General features: G+C 43.6%; 1 protein-coding gene across 3 annotated transcripts in view; it reads left to right on the top strand.

The window, feature by feature from the left end:
- Positions 1-15848, top strand: part of CNTN4 (contactin 4) — a 271916-nt gene that overhangs the window by 35049 nt on the left and 221019 nt on the right. For all 3 annotated transcript variants that reach the window (XM_042013627.1, XM_042013608.1, XM_042013617.1), the window contains exon 2: positions 1608-1652. The gene's annotated coding sequence lies outside the window, so the exon portion shown is untranslated. The remainder of the gene's footprint in view (positions 1-1607; positions 1653-15848) is intronic.

The following is a 15848-nucleotide window of genomic DNA, read 5'->3' as shown; positions in this document are numbered from 1 at the left end:
ATATGTAGCGACGTTGGTGTTGGAGCATTGCTTAACTTGTGTGAGTTGTTCTCCCAAACTTTCCCTGACTGAAGTGATGAGTTGAACAGTTACAGTAAATAGAGTAATATTTTGATTGGTACAAAACCTTTCGTTTCTTCTTGATGTCTAATTAGTGTAGCTCTGAATGTCAAATATTTACCCGCTCTCCCCAGCGCTGTGCTCACTTCAGTGGGGCTCCATCTGGCTCTGCCTGCCTCGAGCCTGTTTTTATATGGAAAAGCTTTCCCAGACCAAGGGCTGGTGCTGGATCCCACCTGTTCCTCTCCAGGTCTCCTGAACTAGAAGGGAGCTCTTCCCTCTAGGACATCCAGGTGGAAAATAGAGCTGTGCAAACCAGAGGGAGCTGGTCCGTGAGTGGAACTCTCAGGTTGGGAGATGTCAGACCCACGGCCTTGCTAAAAGCTGCTGATGGATGGGAGTGGTACATCCATGATACATGAAGGCAAAATATCCCTTTAGACTACCAGGGATGCAATTCCCCAGTACAGAATGTGGTGTAGAAGCCTTTTGTATCCACAGAATGCCAGACTGGTTTGGGTTGGAAAGGAGTTTAAAGATCATCCCATCCCACCCCTGCCATGGCAGGGACACCTCCCACTGTCCCAGGCTGCTCCAAGCCCCAATGTCCAGCCTGGCCTTGGACACTTCCAGAGATCCAGGGGCAGCCACAGCTTCTCAGGGAATTCCATCCCAGCCCCTCACCACCCTCACAGGGAGGAATTTCTTCTCAATATCTGATTTTCAGGGATTCCCTGGGACTTCAGTAGCAACTGCATTACAGGAGCAGGGGTGTGCTCTGGTCATGACTTCCTCATATCTAATTGGAATCCAAGCTACAGCCCAGGAAATGGGTGCTTATCTTCAGGCAAAATGTCAGGCTTCATTTTCTGCCTCTCTTATCTGGGATGTGTTGATAGTGCAAAAAAATAAAAGTTTGTATTTCCTTATATTATATTATTTTTGCTGCATTTCTGGTGCTCGCTGAATTCTGGCTTCATAAACATCATCTCCATCTGCCATATGTTCCCTGCGTGCCCCATCCCCAGCTACCAAACATGCGAAGCTCTATGATTAAAGCATGTACTGAACAAGCTTCCCCTTTTTTCCTATTTTTTAAAATGTTATTAGCATGTGGTTTAGGTGATTAAATGGGAAATGGCTCTGCTTCAGCCTTTTTTTTGTGGGGTTTAGGTTGGTTTGTTGCTGGCTGAGAGCTGCACTGAGTTATCAGTGAAAGTTCCAGCCTTTAGTGAAGTCGGAGGTGGAAAACACAAGGTTTGAGTAGTCCCAGGTGGAAAGGCTGAACCCCCAGGGTGTGGGAAATGGAGCATCAAGGCTGGTGGGGGTTTTGGAGAAGAGCCCTCATGGATGGGGGGAGCTGAGTCAAGCAGTGGAAAAGGATCTGAACAGGTTACTGCTTTTGTCTTGTGGCACTTTGAAAATAGCAAATCAAAGTAATCCAAGGCGGCCTCTTTCTCTGCAAAACAAATTAACTACAACAAGAATTAATTTAGTGTTGTAAAACATCAGTATAACCGACTTTGCATTTGAATTTCTCCTTTCAGGTATTGGAAATTTGACTGAAGTCTGCATATCATGCGCTGGAGAAGGTAACAATTCTTTCATCCTAATTCTGATGTGTTGGTGTTAATTTGAATGTCAGAATCTTCTTTGCACTGTTTGTGCTGTAAAGAATCTGCCCTGGAGTTTCTCTGTGCCCTGGCAGGGGGTTTCGATTTTTCCTTTTTAAAAGAATATATAAGTGTGCATTTAAGTTCTTAGGGGTGTATGTGTTGCATTTATGCAATTCTACAATGGAAGGCTTGTGGAAAATGTGGAACAGTTTGCCTACAGCTATTACTGTAAATGGAAAATTGTAATTTATATATATTTAGCAGGATATATGGAAGTTATAGAATGAATCTTTTATGAAAGGATATTGATATCTTGTTATCAGTAATGATTCAGGGTTTTTTTTCTGGTTAGGCTCTTACTGTTCTTTCAAGAGATTTTCAAAATTGGTGTTTAATTAATCATTGAATGATTGGCTCTGCAGTTGAATTAGTCAAAATACCTGTGTTGTTTCTGAAACTCAAATTTTCTTAATGGCCTCTCAGTTTGAATGTCAAAGGGAATCAATATTGTTAGTGGAGAGGTGGGTTTTGTTCTATAGAACCTGAAATTATCTTGAGGGGGTTTTTTCCAACGCGCTTTTAAGCATGAATTATGTTGTTTCCAAAGGAGAACAAGATGTTTTCAGAGCTTGCAGTTATTTGAAAAATAAGCCTTGTCTTAGCTTTAGATATTATTACTGTGTCTGTTCAGAGAGACTACAGATGGTTTCTGACAAAAATATTTAATTTCTTAATTCTTGGGAGTTTCTCCGTGGTCCTGGGTGGTGTTCACAATGAAAACTGGAGATCAAGTAAATATTCAGCCTGGCTCTTTTGGAATGTGCTATCTTGGTTGTGAGGTTTTCAAAGACAGCATGATAAATTCTGTGATAGATCACTTCCTAGTCTTTCTAGTGGTCTGAAAGGAAAAGCTTATTTCTTAATAGAAAAGATAACTTTGAATAATGGACTCCTCATCCCTTTGGACAGTACTCCTAAATTAGCCTCAGAGCTCCTTCTCAGGTGAAATCTCATTTTCAGGTTCCCCACAGTAAAAAGGAGATGCTGATCCCCATTTCATGTGGGAAGTGTTTTCAATCTGCTGATGAAAAGTACTTCTGAAGAGTTAGGCAACCTTGATTAATTGAGCCTGAATAAGAAGTGCAGGATCAAATCTCAGGATATTATTTTTAGGCTGCAGCCTTGTGTTCTGCATTCCAAATCCTTAAATGCCAGTTTGATAGGAAGTGCGAAGGACTGGAGCAGACAGTTCTGTGCACGCTGGTAATGGCTTGCAAATGCTGACACCACCCCAGACAGGAGGGTGGAAATTGCTTTCTGTTTACAGAGACACCTAAATATATTGGGTAAGCACTCCTCATTAGTGGGGATGTGACTGGAATTTGGGTTAAATGCCTCCATTCTGGCATTGGGAGTGAAGGGGGATTTGAAATAAAAGCTGATGTGGGGAAGCTCTTGGTGAATGTGAACTGTTCAAAGGTCAGCGATGCGCTGTGGGATGTTTAGGTCTGGGAATGGCACCACAAGGCAGAATTGGGTTCTTGGGGAGTGGGAACAGCCATGTCATCCAAGCTGCTGAGATGTCCTGAGCAGTGAACTCTGTGTGTCTAAAGTCTGCCTCTGCCCCAGTGGCAGCCAGCCTTGGGATCCAGTGTCGTGCTCTCAAAGAGCAAGCACAGCGCGTTTTTTAGGGGAGAGTGGTCACACACTCTGCTGTACTTGACAAAATGACACATTTCGGGACTGCAGATTCAGCTTTTATACATATTTCATCTCTGGGGGAGGACAGGAGTTTCTATCCCACGCTCCTCAGCAGCACGTGGGCCTTGCTGAGTCAAAGCCAGGCCCTCCCTGAGGAAGCCAAGTTTGGGCTTTTGCTTCTGGGCTTGTGACTCAAAACTGGCTGTGGTTGACCAAAGTGAGTCCAGAAGTGGGGATTTGAAAGGAAACATTTGTGCATTGTGGTGGTATAACTACAGAATTCTACTTGATTACCTGTCAAGCTAATTAAAACAGTGATAGGCCAACAGTCCTCTTCAAGTTTGTAGCATCTGGGCTTTATATTCCACAACCAGGCTTGGAGTGTAATTTTAATTAGAATTATTACCAGCAGACAATGTACAGCTGTGCTGGAGAAATGTCCTAAAACTGAATGTGTTGGGTGAGAGCTCTGGAAAAGGAGATTCTGATGAAGAGAGTCTGAAAAGCAGCTGGTTTTAGGGCATGGTTTGACAAGATTGGGACAGGTTTTGTGCACTGGCAGCTTCCCCTTTGCCTGGTGTGTGACTGTGTCTGGCAGCTCTTGGCTGCTTGGCTCTGCTGCTCATTCCAGGTGGGAACAGGCTCAGCTGGAAGTGCTGGGGGTCAGTGTGTAAGAGGATTACTTGGATAGACACTTCACTGCCTCCAACATGGAATTTTTAGATCCCTCCTTCAAAGACAAGGGTTGGTTGTGATCTCCAAGCATCCTTCTGCTTCCCAGGGTCCCTGTCTTCCTTCCCTGGCTCCTCATTGTCAGATGTGGCTGCCACCATGTCCTCCTACTCTTTTCCTAATCCTCTGAAAATCGGCTGTGTCCTTTCTTCTCTTCATTATCTCCCGCTTCCCTCCCAGCCTGATTCCCTTCTCCTGCTTTTCACCTTCTGTGCCTCTCTGCCACCCCTTCCCTTGGCCACTTCTTTCTCCCCTTATCAGCTGGGTTCCTCGTGCCACCCAAAAAACCCCACAAATTAAAGTAGAATCAGTTGTTTTAAAGTAGTTTGATAACCTGAATCACCAAAACTGCCATTTTATGGTGGTTTAGGTTGTGTTTGTCAGAGGATGAGCTGTGAAGTTGGAGCTGAAAGACAACATCCTAATTTGCAGCAGAGTGAAATGGCAACTTTTTGGTAGAAGCTGGATTGTAATTAATTATTGCAGAGTCTGCGTTTTGCTCAAGATTTGGGGTATTTGGGTTTGGTTTTTTCCTAATTCTTTGAGTAATATTTAGGTTGGAGTCCTCATGCCTTGCCTTTTCACCTTAAGATCACAATGAATATTTGAACAAAACTTAGGATAAAGTTGTGTTCAGTCACAGGTGCCTGGCCACATCTTTTCCTTGCAAACAGATTTTGGAAGAACAGGAAATTACCAGGTAACAGCTCAAGGGATGTGCCTCATTCCAGCATTTCAGAGTATTTCCTTTCAGAATATGTGTGAGATGTGTTGTCTGTGCTCCCTGAGCAGGAATATGGGGCTGAAATGACCCCAAAGAATGTCTGGTGAGGCAGCAGGGCTGTTAATTCTGAAATCTGACACGAGGAATACTTTGGTACAAAGCAAGTCTGCCCTTCTGCACTTGTTTGATATTGTAAAAGAGATTATTGTGGCCTTACAAGAAGGTTAAGATGTCGTGAAGTTTAATATACTCTGGAAATAGTCCTGTTAAAGCCACTGCTGCTCGTGATTGATGAGGCAGGTTATGATGGGAGCTCTAAATCTTGTGTTTGTGTGTGCAAATTGCTATTTCCCAGCCTTTTCAAGGTTGCCAACTTTATCTTGTGGTACAGCCCATATTTAAGGATTTCATGTTGAATTAGCCTTTGATTAAGGGCAAAGGAGCTTTGATGATAAAATGCCACTGCCAGTGGTTCTGTGGACCAGCTTGGAATAACTTATCAGTCACTCTCCATGACTGAGGACATGTTGTGGACATGAGGGTCACCCTTTGAGGATTAATTTTTCTGACACAAACAGCTCATGGCTGTTGGATGATTATGGTCAGAAGCAATTATGTTGTTTTTAAACCGTTCATTACCACAATAAAGAGTTGCTAGGCTGAGTTTTAAGCCTCTGCTTAAATAGCTGGGTCAAGATGTGCCAGCCTGGGTTCCAAGGTGTTATTGAATGATAGGAGTTGCTGAGAGTTCTGGCACAGGTGGGTCCTGGCAGTTTGTTTTCCCTATTATTTTTTTTCCTGTTAATGGAATTTCTGCACCTTTTAGGTGAGTAACTCAAATAGCCAGCTGGCACTTCTGTGGAGTCCCCTGCAAATGGCAAACATCTATTTTCCAGGTATTCTGAAGAGCATTTCACACCTGGCTTAGGTTCCAGGTGTCACTGCCTGTTTCTGATCCTCTGGGCTCCAGGTTTCCATTTCTCTGTCTCCTTTTTTAATTCCTGCAACGCTGTCATCAGGTGAGCTGAGAGAGAGAATGGACCCAGTACGGTGTGAGGGCTTCTCATGGCTGGAAAGGTGGTGGAGCCTGGAAGCCAAAGCGTGTCTGAGATAAATTCCTGTTTAATAAAAAAAGGGAGAGCCCCAAACACCAAAGCTATGGGTACCTGCTGTCACAAGCGCTGCTTGAAAGGAATGAGAAACTGTCTTATGGAGGGATTAGTGCAGTGAGGAATAAACTGCTGAATCACTGGCAGCAAGGAAGAAATAGAGAGTCGAGAGGCTCTGGAAAAAAATAAAATGGCTGCTGCAATTCAATTAAAATCACAGTAGGATTTGCTGTTGGAGATGGAACATCCGTCATCCCGGATCTTGTGGTGCCTGCTGCCTCAAGGGGTGCTTAAGTGAGTGTAGAGCTCCTGAAAAATGCCAGAGTGACAGTGCTGCAGTAGGAGAGTCCCCATTTCCTCCCAGACAGATGTGTTTTCCCCTGCACACCTCGGAGTTTGGATTGCTGCTCACTCTTCAGGCATTGACACTTTTTCATAGATTATCTGAGGCAAGAGTTGTACTTTATCCTACAGGCTGGAAGAGGAAGACCCTGTGGGAATGCTGCCTGGGCATTATTTTTTCCTTCAAATTATTTGGATTATTTCATAATTTTAGATATTTAAGGATGTGCTTGTGAGGGGCTGAGGGGCTTGAACAGCCTCCACTTGTGTCATCAGTGATGTCCACGGTGCAAATCCAAAAAATCATCCCTAAAAGCAGCTCTGTCCTCAAGTGAAGGACACAGTCAGGTTGGAGATGGTGGGATTTTAGTCAGATTCAATGCCACCATTTTACTTGGCTTTCAGTGAGTGTTTCTTGCTGCAGGTGGGACAGGAGGAATGGCCATGCCTCTGACCATTACTGAAATGGCTTCTTTGCTATCAAATCTTGTGTTAATTATTTGGAATGCCTTCAATGTGCCCTCAGCGATTTGAAATAGCATCAATTAACATTTAGGAAATTAATTTCTGACTCCTGGAATATTAAACATTTACTTTACAGATGGAAATGAGGTGTACTGACTGTGCATCTCTCGTGCCCCTTAACCCATGTCCTCATTAGGCAAAAAATGCTAATTTGGCAAACAGAGGTTTGTTTGGGTGCTGGAATTGTGGCACATGGAATTATTGCTGCCAGGTTTGATACTGCACCAGTGCCATTGAATTCTTTGCTCAGATTCAACGCCAGGTTGGATGGGGCTTGGAGCATCCTGGGACAGTGGAAGGTGTCCCTGCCCATGGTGGGGTGGAACTGGATGGGATTTAAGGTCCTTTCCAATCCCAAACCATTCTGAGATTCTGTGATACTGAGAAATGTGGCTAAAAATTAGGTAATCCCAAACTAAAGCAATGTCTGGATGAAATACCTGATGCTGTCAGGCCCTCATGGTACACTGTGGCACACTTTGATTTTACTCCTCCTTTTTAAAAGATCTGCTATCTCGAAATAAACAACTCAAACAGAAATGAAGGTTCTTCAGGAAATCTGTAATTATTAATCTTTGCTTTGCAGATTAAAATATTCAGTCTAATCTTTGCTAGAACTGATTTTGTCACCCTTTTGATTATCAGTAAAAATATTACTGAAGTGATTCTGCAGAAAGGTGATGGAATGTGACTCGCTCAAGAAGTGTTTCCCTGCTCTGTCTTTATGTTGGTTTTAGGTGAAACTTTGCATCCCTTGCCTCTCTGGAAGTGTTTGGTACGTGGCTGCATTGCTTCAAAGGATCCATCTGCCAACTGAAGGAAGGAGAAATATTCCTTAGGGTCAATTTTGAAGTTTGGTTTTTCTTTGAATTTTGAGTCTTAATTTCCTAGGATCACAGTTATCCTTATTGAGAAGGAACAGAAGCTGGGTTTGGTGTGTTTAATTCATTCAAACTGATCATTGTTCCTGTTTGGACCATTTTAAGAGCAACACCTTTACCTCCTTACTTGGAAATACATTTTTGCTTTGATTTCTCTTAATACTCTTTTAAAATGATTAATCTTCACATACCCTGTTGCAAGTGCTGGTGGTTTTTGTTGAATTTGGAAGGGTGATGTAGTACAACTGCCCTGCTCAAAGTTTTCTAGTAAAATGTTATTTTAGTACTTACTGAGTGGCAGCTGTCCTCAATACACCATGTGGCATAAAGAAGGAATTGGAATGTGACTCACTTTTTGTCTCCAGTCTGTAATTCCTTCTGCTCTATTCTCACCACATCAGCTCCCTTGCCACTTCTAAATCCTTTAGGAGTTATCCCGTGAGTCTCGCGGCTGCTATTTTCATTCCTCTTCACACGAAACAACTCCTGGCCATCAGTTCTTTCCTGTGTCCCTCTTCCTATTGGATCTGTGCTTTCCTTTGTGCTCCTGACTCCTTGCCAGCTCTGAGCATGAGGAGTTGTGTGGTGCTTGTCCCTCCTGGAATCCGTGTATTTCAAGAGTTTAACTGCCCGCTGTTGGAATTTCCAGAACGTGGAGCCATACAGGCAGTAAACTGCATTTCATGCACTGCTGAAGTTAATGGGGATTTGGATCAGCTTTGTGGTGCCCTATTTCAAAGTAGTTTAAAAATCTTTTATTTCCTCATTTTCCTCTTAATCTTCGCTCCTCTCATTCCACAAGAATTATCACAATTCTACTGTCTCACCTGCTTTGATACAGGAGATCTTATCTTCAGCCCAGTCCTTGAAGTCTTTTTTCTTCCACAGGAAGCAGACAGGGAAAAAAAAAAAAACCTGTTTTCATGCTGAACAGATGTGTCCTGATTTTCTTTTGTTTTTATTTAGGTTTTGCCACAGTTTGTTATCTTAGAATGAAAACACCTCATAAGAGGCTAATGATTGGAGCTACCTCTGGGGTTTTTTTCCCTTTAAAATGTCACTAGAGCATCTCTTTGACTTTTTCTTGGTGACTTCTTTGGCAGCACTGAAGCTGCAGTGGGTTGTGCTTTGTTACACTCCTGGAACTCGAGCCCCCACTATTGACAAACTCATATTGGTAATCCCTTTTGATACAGCTACAGGAATATATTGTTCATCATTTCTTTTTATGCATCAAGATCTTAAACTGTCTCATCTTCTGAATTCAAGAGTTCCAAGTGCCTTGGGTGTTCTTGGGAGCACCTCACTCCAATGTCAGTAGATGGAAGATGAGGAAGATTGGTCAATGAGGGGGAAATTCTTCCCTGTGAGGATGGGGAGGCCCTGGCACAGAGGAACTGTGGCTGCCCCTGGATCCCTGGCAGTGCCCAAGGCCAGGCTGGACATTGGGGCTTGGAGCAGCCTGGGACAGTGGAAGGTGTCCCTGCCCATGGCAGGGGGTGGCACTGGATGGGCTTTAAAGTCCCTTCCAACCCAGACCTTTCTGCAGGTGTTGTAGAGATGCTGTTACCTGATTACATTTCACCTCCTGATTTTCAATTAATTGTTTTAGTCTGAACTCTATTTCAAACCAAGGTGTAAGTGGTTTATTTCAGAGGGTCTCTGCCCATATTTCTGTTCTGAGGTGTGAACCCGGGCTCTCTGCTGAGAGTCCCCAGTAGCCTGGGGTCATGAGGCAGCATCGCCAGCAACCTCAGCCAGGAGCTGTGCTGTTTCTGTCTGGGTAGAGAATTGCTCAGCTCTGGAAGTTGCTGTGGTTTGGAGCTGAGCTGTGGAGCTGGGCTCAGCCCCCTCCCCATGCTGTGCTCTGTGCCTGCAGTCCAAGCTCACCGTGTGTGGCCCTCAGACCCAGCGCGGGCTCGCTGGCTTTGGGCTTTGCACAGGGGATCTCCCCAGGAGCTCCTGTCATCTCTGCTGCATTTCCATGTCTCAGTCTTCAGTGCTTCCTGCAACCTGCTGCAAGTCACAGATTACATTGTCTTTGCTGGTTATGCTGGCTCTGGCCAGGGATCTGCACTTGTGGAGTTGGGTTTGCTATTTCTCTTCTGAGACCTTTCCCCCCACCAGCCACCCTGTGTTTACCACCTGCATTTTAGAGATACATGTCAAGTATTTTTATAACCCTTTATACTGCATTTTCAACTTGGTTAATTGCACTAAAGTTGGCTTTCTGCAGTAACACAAAGTGCTTGCAGTCTTTTTTGTTCTGTTCCAGCCCGTAGCAGAAGAAATCACCACTTTCCAGATGACTTTCATTTCCCTTCCTAAGCCATTTTTGTGTAATTCCGCATTCCGATGCGCTCTCGGCACTAAAGCTCTTTATGCTGTGGTGTATTTTTAACTAATGATGTGTCACTGTACCAGCTTGGATTTTCTTGTATCTATTCTGTAAACAACTAAAGTTCCTTTTGAGGGGGAGGAGGAGGAGAGGAAACGGTGCCAGAGAGTTACAAGTTGTGTTCGTCTTCATGCGAGCAAAAGAGATCAGACTGGTCTAGGACCAAATTAATTAAATGTTCCATTTAGTGGAAGATGTCAGCGGGGAATAGATAATTCTTCCCATCTGAAGTGCTTGGCTGGTGGAGAAGAACAGCTCTGTGTGAGCAAGAGGCCTCTGAATGTTACACAAATGTCAAAGCAGGAGGAAAAGTTCTCAGGCTGAGCCTTTGCTGGGGAATGTTATCTCCCAGCTGGGTTTTCAGCTCCCACTTTGCCATTAAGAGGGGCAGCAGTAGCAGAGTGCTTGGGAATTACAGGAGCCAGGAGGACCAGAGCATCAAAGGGTACTCAGAGGAGTTATTCCTGTTAGTGGATTGCAGTGCCAGGTCCAGGAAGGATGGGAGAACACGTGGATTTAGAGGATAAATGGATAGAGTAGCAGTTATATTTATATTTCATGAACTGCTAATTTGGCTATACAATGAAGAGAGAAGGGTAAAGGTTCTGGGATTAAAGGGACTTGGCCAAAGTCAAATAATGGATTGCCATGAAGGTTTTTTTACTCTTAGCAAAGTGTGGGAGGAGGCTGCAGCGCTCTCTTTCTATAATTTTCTGTCATAATTGAATATAGATGTAGTTTCTGAAACTTTATATACCCATAAAATCAGTTACCTGGAATATGTCTGTTAAACTGTAGTGCTGTCATCTCATGCGCTGCAGCAGGTAACTTTAATAACCATTTCCTGATGTAATACTGCCCTCTGCTTAAAGAATGCCAAACTTCATTGCAGAGTTGTACACTTAAACCAAAACATACCTGGGCAAAAATATGCGTGGTTTTTTTCCAGGATTTTGCATCAGTTTGGGTTGGAAGGGATTTGTGGGATGCAAAATGTGAGCCCTCATTGGATATTGCAGGTGCACTGTATTGCAGGTGGATCATTTTACCCATCTGGATTCTTATTAGAGCTGTAAAAATAATGTGATTTTTTTTTTTTTTTTTTTTGTTATTCTGCTCTAAAATGTTTATATAATAATTTAAACTTTCTTATAAGAGTCTTGAATAGAGGTTGTTAGGAAAAAGAGTTAAACTAATTCAGATATCCATGAAAATCAAAATGGCTCATTTTGATTAATCTGCTTGAAAGAAATGCCTGCAAGGTGAAAAATGATTTGTTTGTCATGTGAAGTGACTTAGTGCACTTCATCCTGCCACTGTACATCAGGCATGGCTTTGCTCAGAGCCCCTGTAAGCATATTTCATGTGGGACAGCAGTATCTTAAATTACTCTTCTCACAGAGGATGCAGGGAAGCAGTTCCCCATTTCTCTTGATTTCTTTATCAGTTTCTGCTCCACTTCACAGACAAAAGCTGGTTTACACTGGTGTTGGTTATCCACACAGCATTGCTTTATGTCAATATTTTGGTTGAGATTTAACTGTGCAAACCTGAGCACAGTTAAACCTTCCCAGGATTTGACCAACTTGATGTGGTCCCTGGTGCCCTCCGTGATGCTCTCGGCACTGGGGCAGCCAAAATTTGACAAAATAAATACGTGGGAGATGCCTCAAGTAGGTTATAAATGCAGAGAGAGGGGTTGAGGCAGAATCACACAGCACACAGATGTCTGGCAGGGTTTCTGCTTCCCAACATGAGCGAGAAATATCAGAGGCACAAATGTCATCACAAGGTTTGGGGCTTTTTTCTCCCAGTTCACGTCAGTCTCAGCTCTCCTGATGGAGCCTCAACTTGTGAGCACTCGGGCATGTCTCAGCCTTAGCCAAGGAATGAAACCAGCTGGGCTGGGGGAGATTAAAATGTTAACAAGAGAATAATCATGATATTGAGTCCCTGACAGCTGTCTGACACCAAGGTAGCACCTCCTGCCCACAGAGGGGAAGGGGCTGCTCAGTGCAGGAGGAGGGTGAGATCACAGAGCCTCCATCATGTGGGAGAGATTTAAATTGGATATTGGGCAGGAATTGTTCCCTGGGAGGGTGGGCAGGCCCTGGCACAGGGTGCTCAGAGCAGCTGTGGCTGCCCCTGGATCCCTGGAAGTGTCCAAGGCCAGGTTGGACATTGGGGCTTGGAGCAGCCTGGGACAGTGGGAGGTGTCCCTGCTGATTCAGAATTCCTTTTTAAAAGTCTGGAGTTGGTGACACAGAGTGACAGAGTTAAAGCTCGGTGTTCTATATAAATATTGGATGTTGTATGTTCTGCTTTATTAGGGAAATCTGTTTGGCATTCTGCTACACAGGAACTAATTGGGTCCGTAGTGAGTGCATAAATTAGGGCTGCCTTATGCAGCACCACTAATTTATGCACGTGGAGGTTTGAAAGTGTTCTAGGCATCTTGAGAAGAGTTGTGTGGTTTTGGTAAGTGAAAAAATGGCAAAATAACTAAAGAATGTACATTTATAGGAATCTCCTTCCCACAACATTCCATGCAATTGTACTATCAGTAAAACACTGAGGGATGTGTGAGGTATTTAAGGTCAAGAGTGTTCCAAGCTCCCATCTATCAGAGCTGACCAGATAATTCACAGTTTGTAATTACTGGGCTAATTTAGCATGATTTCCTTATAATGGAGTGTGTGAGGATTAATATCTTGTATTTTCAAAAGGAATTGGTGAACATTTGTCTCCATAAAGATACAAAGGAAAGCAGTGAGACATGAAAAGGTGTAGGGATAAGTGTGATGTCCTGTCCTTTGGGATGTGGAAAGGATAATATGGAATTTGAGTGTGCCAAGCATATGAGGAGGATCACTAATGGAGACTGGGGCCGAAAGGTTGTTCCTTTCTTTATTTCCATTTAAGTGATACAAACCAAGTAAGATGCAAAGACTGCCAGGTTTGCAGTCTCGGTGGGATTTATTTGGGGTGCCCCGACTCCTCAGCACAGCCATGTTTGAGGCGCTTTTTCTGCCTGGAAGCAGCGTTGTAGGTGGATTTGGAGCTTGCACACCAAGTTTCAGTGATAGCCTCCAAGGCATGCTGTTCTCCAGACTGATTCCAACTGGGGAATTAGTACTTCCATCATCTACGAGCACTCTTTTCTCCACGAAGATGGTTTAGGCTTACAGAGGTGTTCTCAATATATAATAATAGTGTGTCTAGAACATACCCTTTAATTAAAACAAAGGAGCTTGAGAGGAATGAAATAAATCCACCTCTAAAATGAGTAAGTGCTCACAAGGTTTCCATTTAATCAATAGCAGTGTCGGCAGTGATTGCGAAAACTTGAGCGCAGCGTTTTAATCAGGGATGTTTTTCCTGGCACGGGGGCGGAAAATACACTGATTAATTAATTTCTATTCCTGGAACGAGCCAGCCTCCCGGCAGAGCTAACCTGAGCAGCTTGGTGACAGGGCAGCATGCACTGAAAATGTAAAAATGTAAGAGGTCCCCGAGTTGATGTCGTCAGAGCCGAGGCAGAACCCACGGCCGGGCCGGAGCTGATTAATGAGTCCAAAAGAACAAGTGGCAAAACTCGAGTGCTGGGAGAAGCTGGTGCTGCTTTTGATGTCGAGGGTTTATTGAACATTAGTTTTGCCTGGCTGGGAGCTATTTCATGACTTTCTCGAGGGGTGGTTTTGGTGCTGGGGCTGTGTTAGACTAGAGAGCTCTGCTGGTTGATTTGCATGGCAGGCTGGCTCCGCAGCCCGTCCTTGCTCAGCACAGGATCCTGCTTCGCTGTGCCCATGGGATACAGCCTTGTCCACATGAAATGGGAAAGGTAACCAGCTTCCTTCTAGGAGCTATCGATGCACTAGTTGCATATAATTAGGGATGTTAACAAGGGCATTATTGTGCTAATTATTATGCCTAATTACAAGGGAAAAAAACCCAGAAAATTTCATGGCCACTTTCTGCTAGACAGAACTTAGGCGCTTTCCAGAGACTAAATACATTAATTAATCTACTGTGCTTGTTTAAATAGAAGAATGTACTAAAATATTTTCTGTTTCATGGGGTAAAAAAGGAGAAATAAGCTAAGTGACCTTTCTGGAGAAGCAACCTATTTAAATAAGTAAAACTAAATAAATATAATTACAGAAATGTTGTTTTTAGTGATCCACTTGATGAAATAGCCCAGCAAAAGCAGCTGTAGGAGAACAGGATATAAACTGGGATGTGGGGAAGAAGGATGAAGAGGAGACAGAAGTATTCTGTATTGGCTTTGGTGGCAAAACTGGCCGATTGTGGAACTCTGGGGTGTAGAAGGGTGGGCTGGGAAGGACTCAGAATTCACTTGGAATATCCCATGGAGAGGTGGCCAATTCCAGGATGCCAGAGCTGAAAACACTTCAGCAGGAATTTGGATGAGGGGCATGATTCCTAAGGAGCATCCCCCCAAGGGTCTGTGTGGTGTTAAAACATGTTTGGAATCTGACCCCAATTTTTCACGCCGCTTGAAATCCACAGGAGTGGGTGGACTGACACGAAGTCCCACTGCTGAAGTGCACATGTCTGAAAGCTCACTGGCTCCTAAAATCACCCTACAGCAGTTCAGTGCTTTATTGGAACCAGTAAAACCTGTGGTGACGTTCGGCGCCATCGCGTTACGCGCCGAGGATTTTGGGTGGTGCGCAAACGCAGGCGGCCGTGGTTTTCAGAATGCTTTTATTGGACAGCTGCAATTTGTCCTTCGTTCATTAAAACCCAGGCATGGATGTTGTGATCCACCGAGAGTGACAGGACCTGTGAAGAACTTCCAGCATGGGATCTGGTTATTGCAAACTGTAACTCAGCTTCCCTTTATTGCCTCTCTGGATGTCAGAGAGTTCACGACTTTATCATGCTGTGAATCAAGGCAGATTTTAAGAGGACAAGAACTCCTTAATTTCTTTTTCTCCGAGTTTATTTGCACAAGAGGGTGAGAATTCCAGCCTGTCTGTGCTATTTGAAGGAGTTAGAACAATTGGATCATTTATTTGATGGGAGCTTTGAGCAGTGTCATTGAAGTAAGAACAATTTGTACTTCAGAGAGCTACTTTGGGTAGAACTTCACCCATTTCCACCCTTTTCAGCCCAGCCACAATTGCTGTTTTCCAGGAGATCAGTGCTGTGTATTGCAGGGAAATCATCGAGTCAAGAAGATCTTGTGCACCAACCACCTCCAAAGCTGAGCACTCCAATCAGTTCACTCAAATATTCATTAGGAGAGCAAACCCCTGCTGATTGCAATGAGAATTTTGTCTGCAGAAAGCTTTTGTGACTCGGGTCTCGAGTGGTGCTTTAGACTTCTTAAGAGTCTTTCAGAATCTTGGCTTTAAGATAATCTTTCCTAAAAATAATACAAATTGCTCTAAAAACCTCATTCCAAATTGGTGGTACTTTTCCAGCAGGTTAAATGGACTTTGGACTGAGACAGGAAACTTTATTTTCTAAGGGTTTTTTTAGAATAAATATATTTTTGTGTGCTTGCAGCTGTGCAGCATAAGCAGTCTTTGAATCATGGAGGGTTAATTAGAATAGCCATGTTCTAAATTAATTGGTTCATCTAAAAATTTACCCCTTTTCCTGAAAGCCATTCCAAAAAAGTAGAGTTTGCAGAATATTTAATTCAGTCTGGAGGCAAAACACTGCACAGAGGGAGGCTGCAGTGAGCACTTTCTTGTTTGACTGTCTGAGAAAAGCTGTCACTTAAAAGGC

Source organism: Corvus kubaryi, unplaced genomic scaffold (genome assembly GCF_017639235.1).
Source record: "Corvus kubaryi isolate FWS band 111438036 unplaced genomic scaffold, C.kubaryi_AGA036_p1.0 136, whole genome shotgun sequence".
In the NCBI taxonomy this organism is placed as follows: Eukaryota; Metazoa; Chordata; class Aves; order Passeriformes; family Corvidae; genus Corvus; species Corvus kubaryi.
The sequence above is the reverse complement of the archived record's forward strand: the minus strand, read 5'-3'. Positions and strand labels throughout refer to the sequence as shown.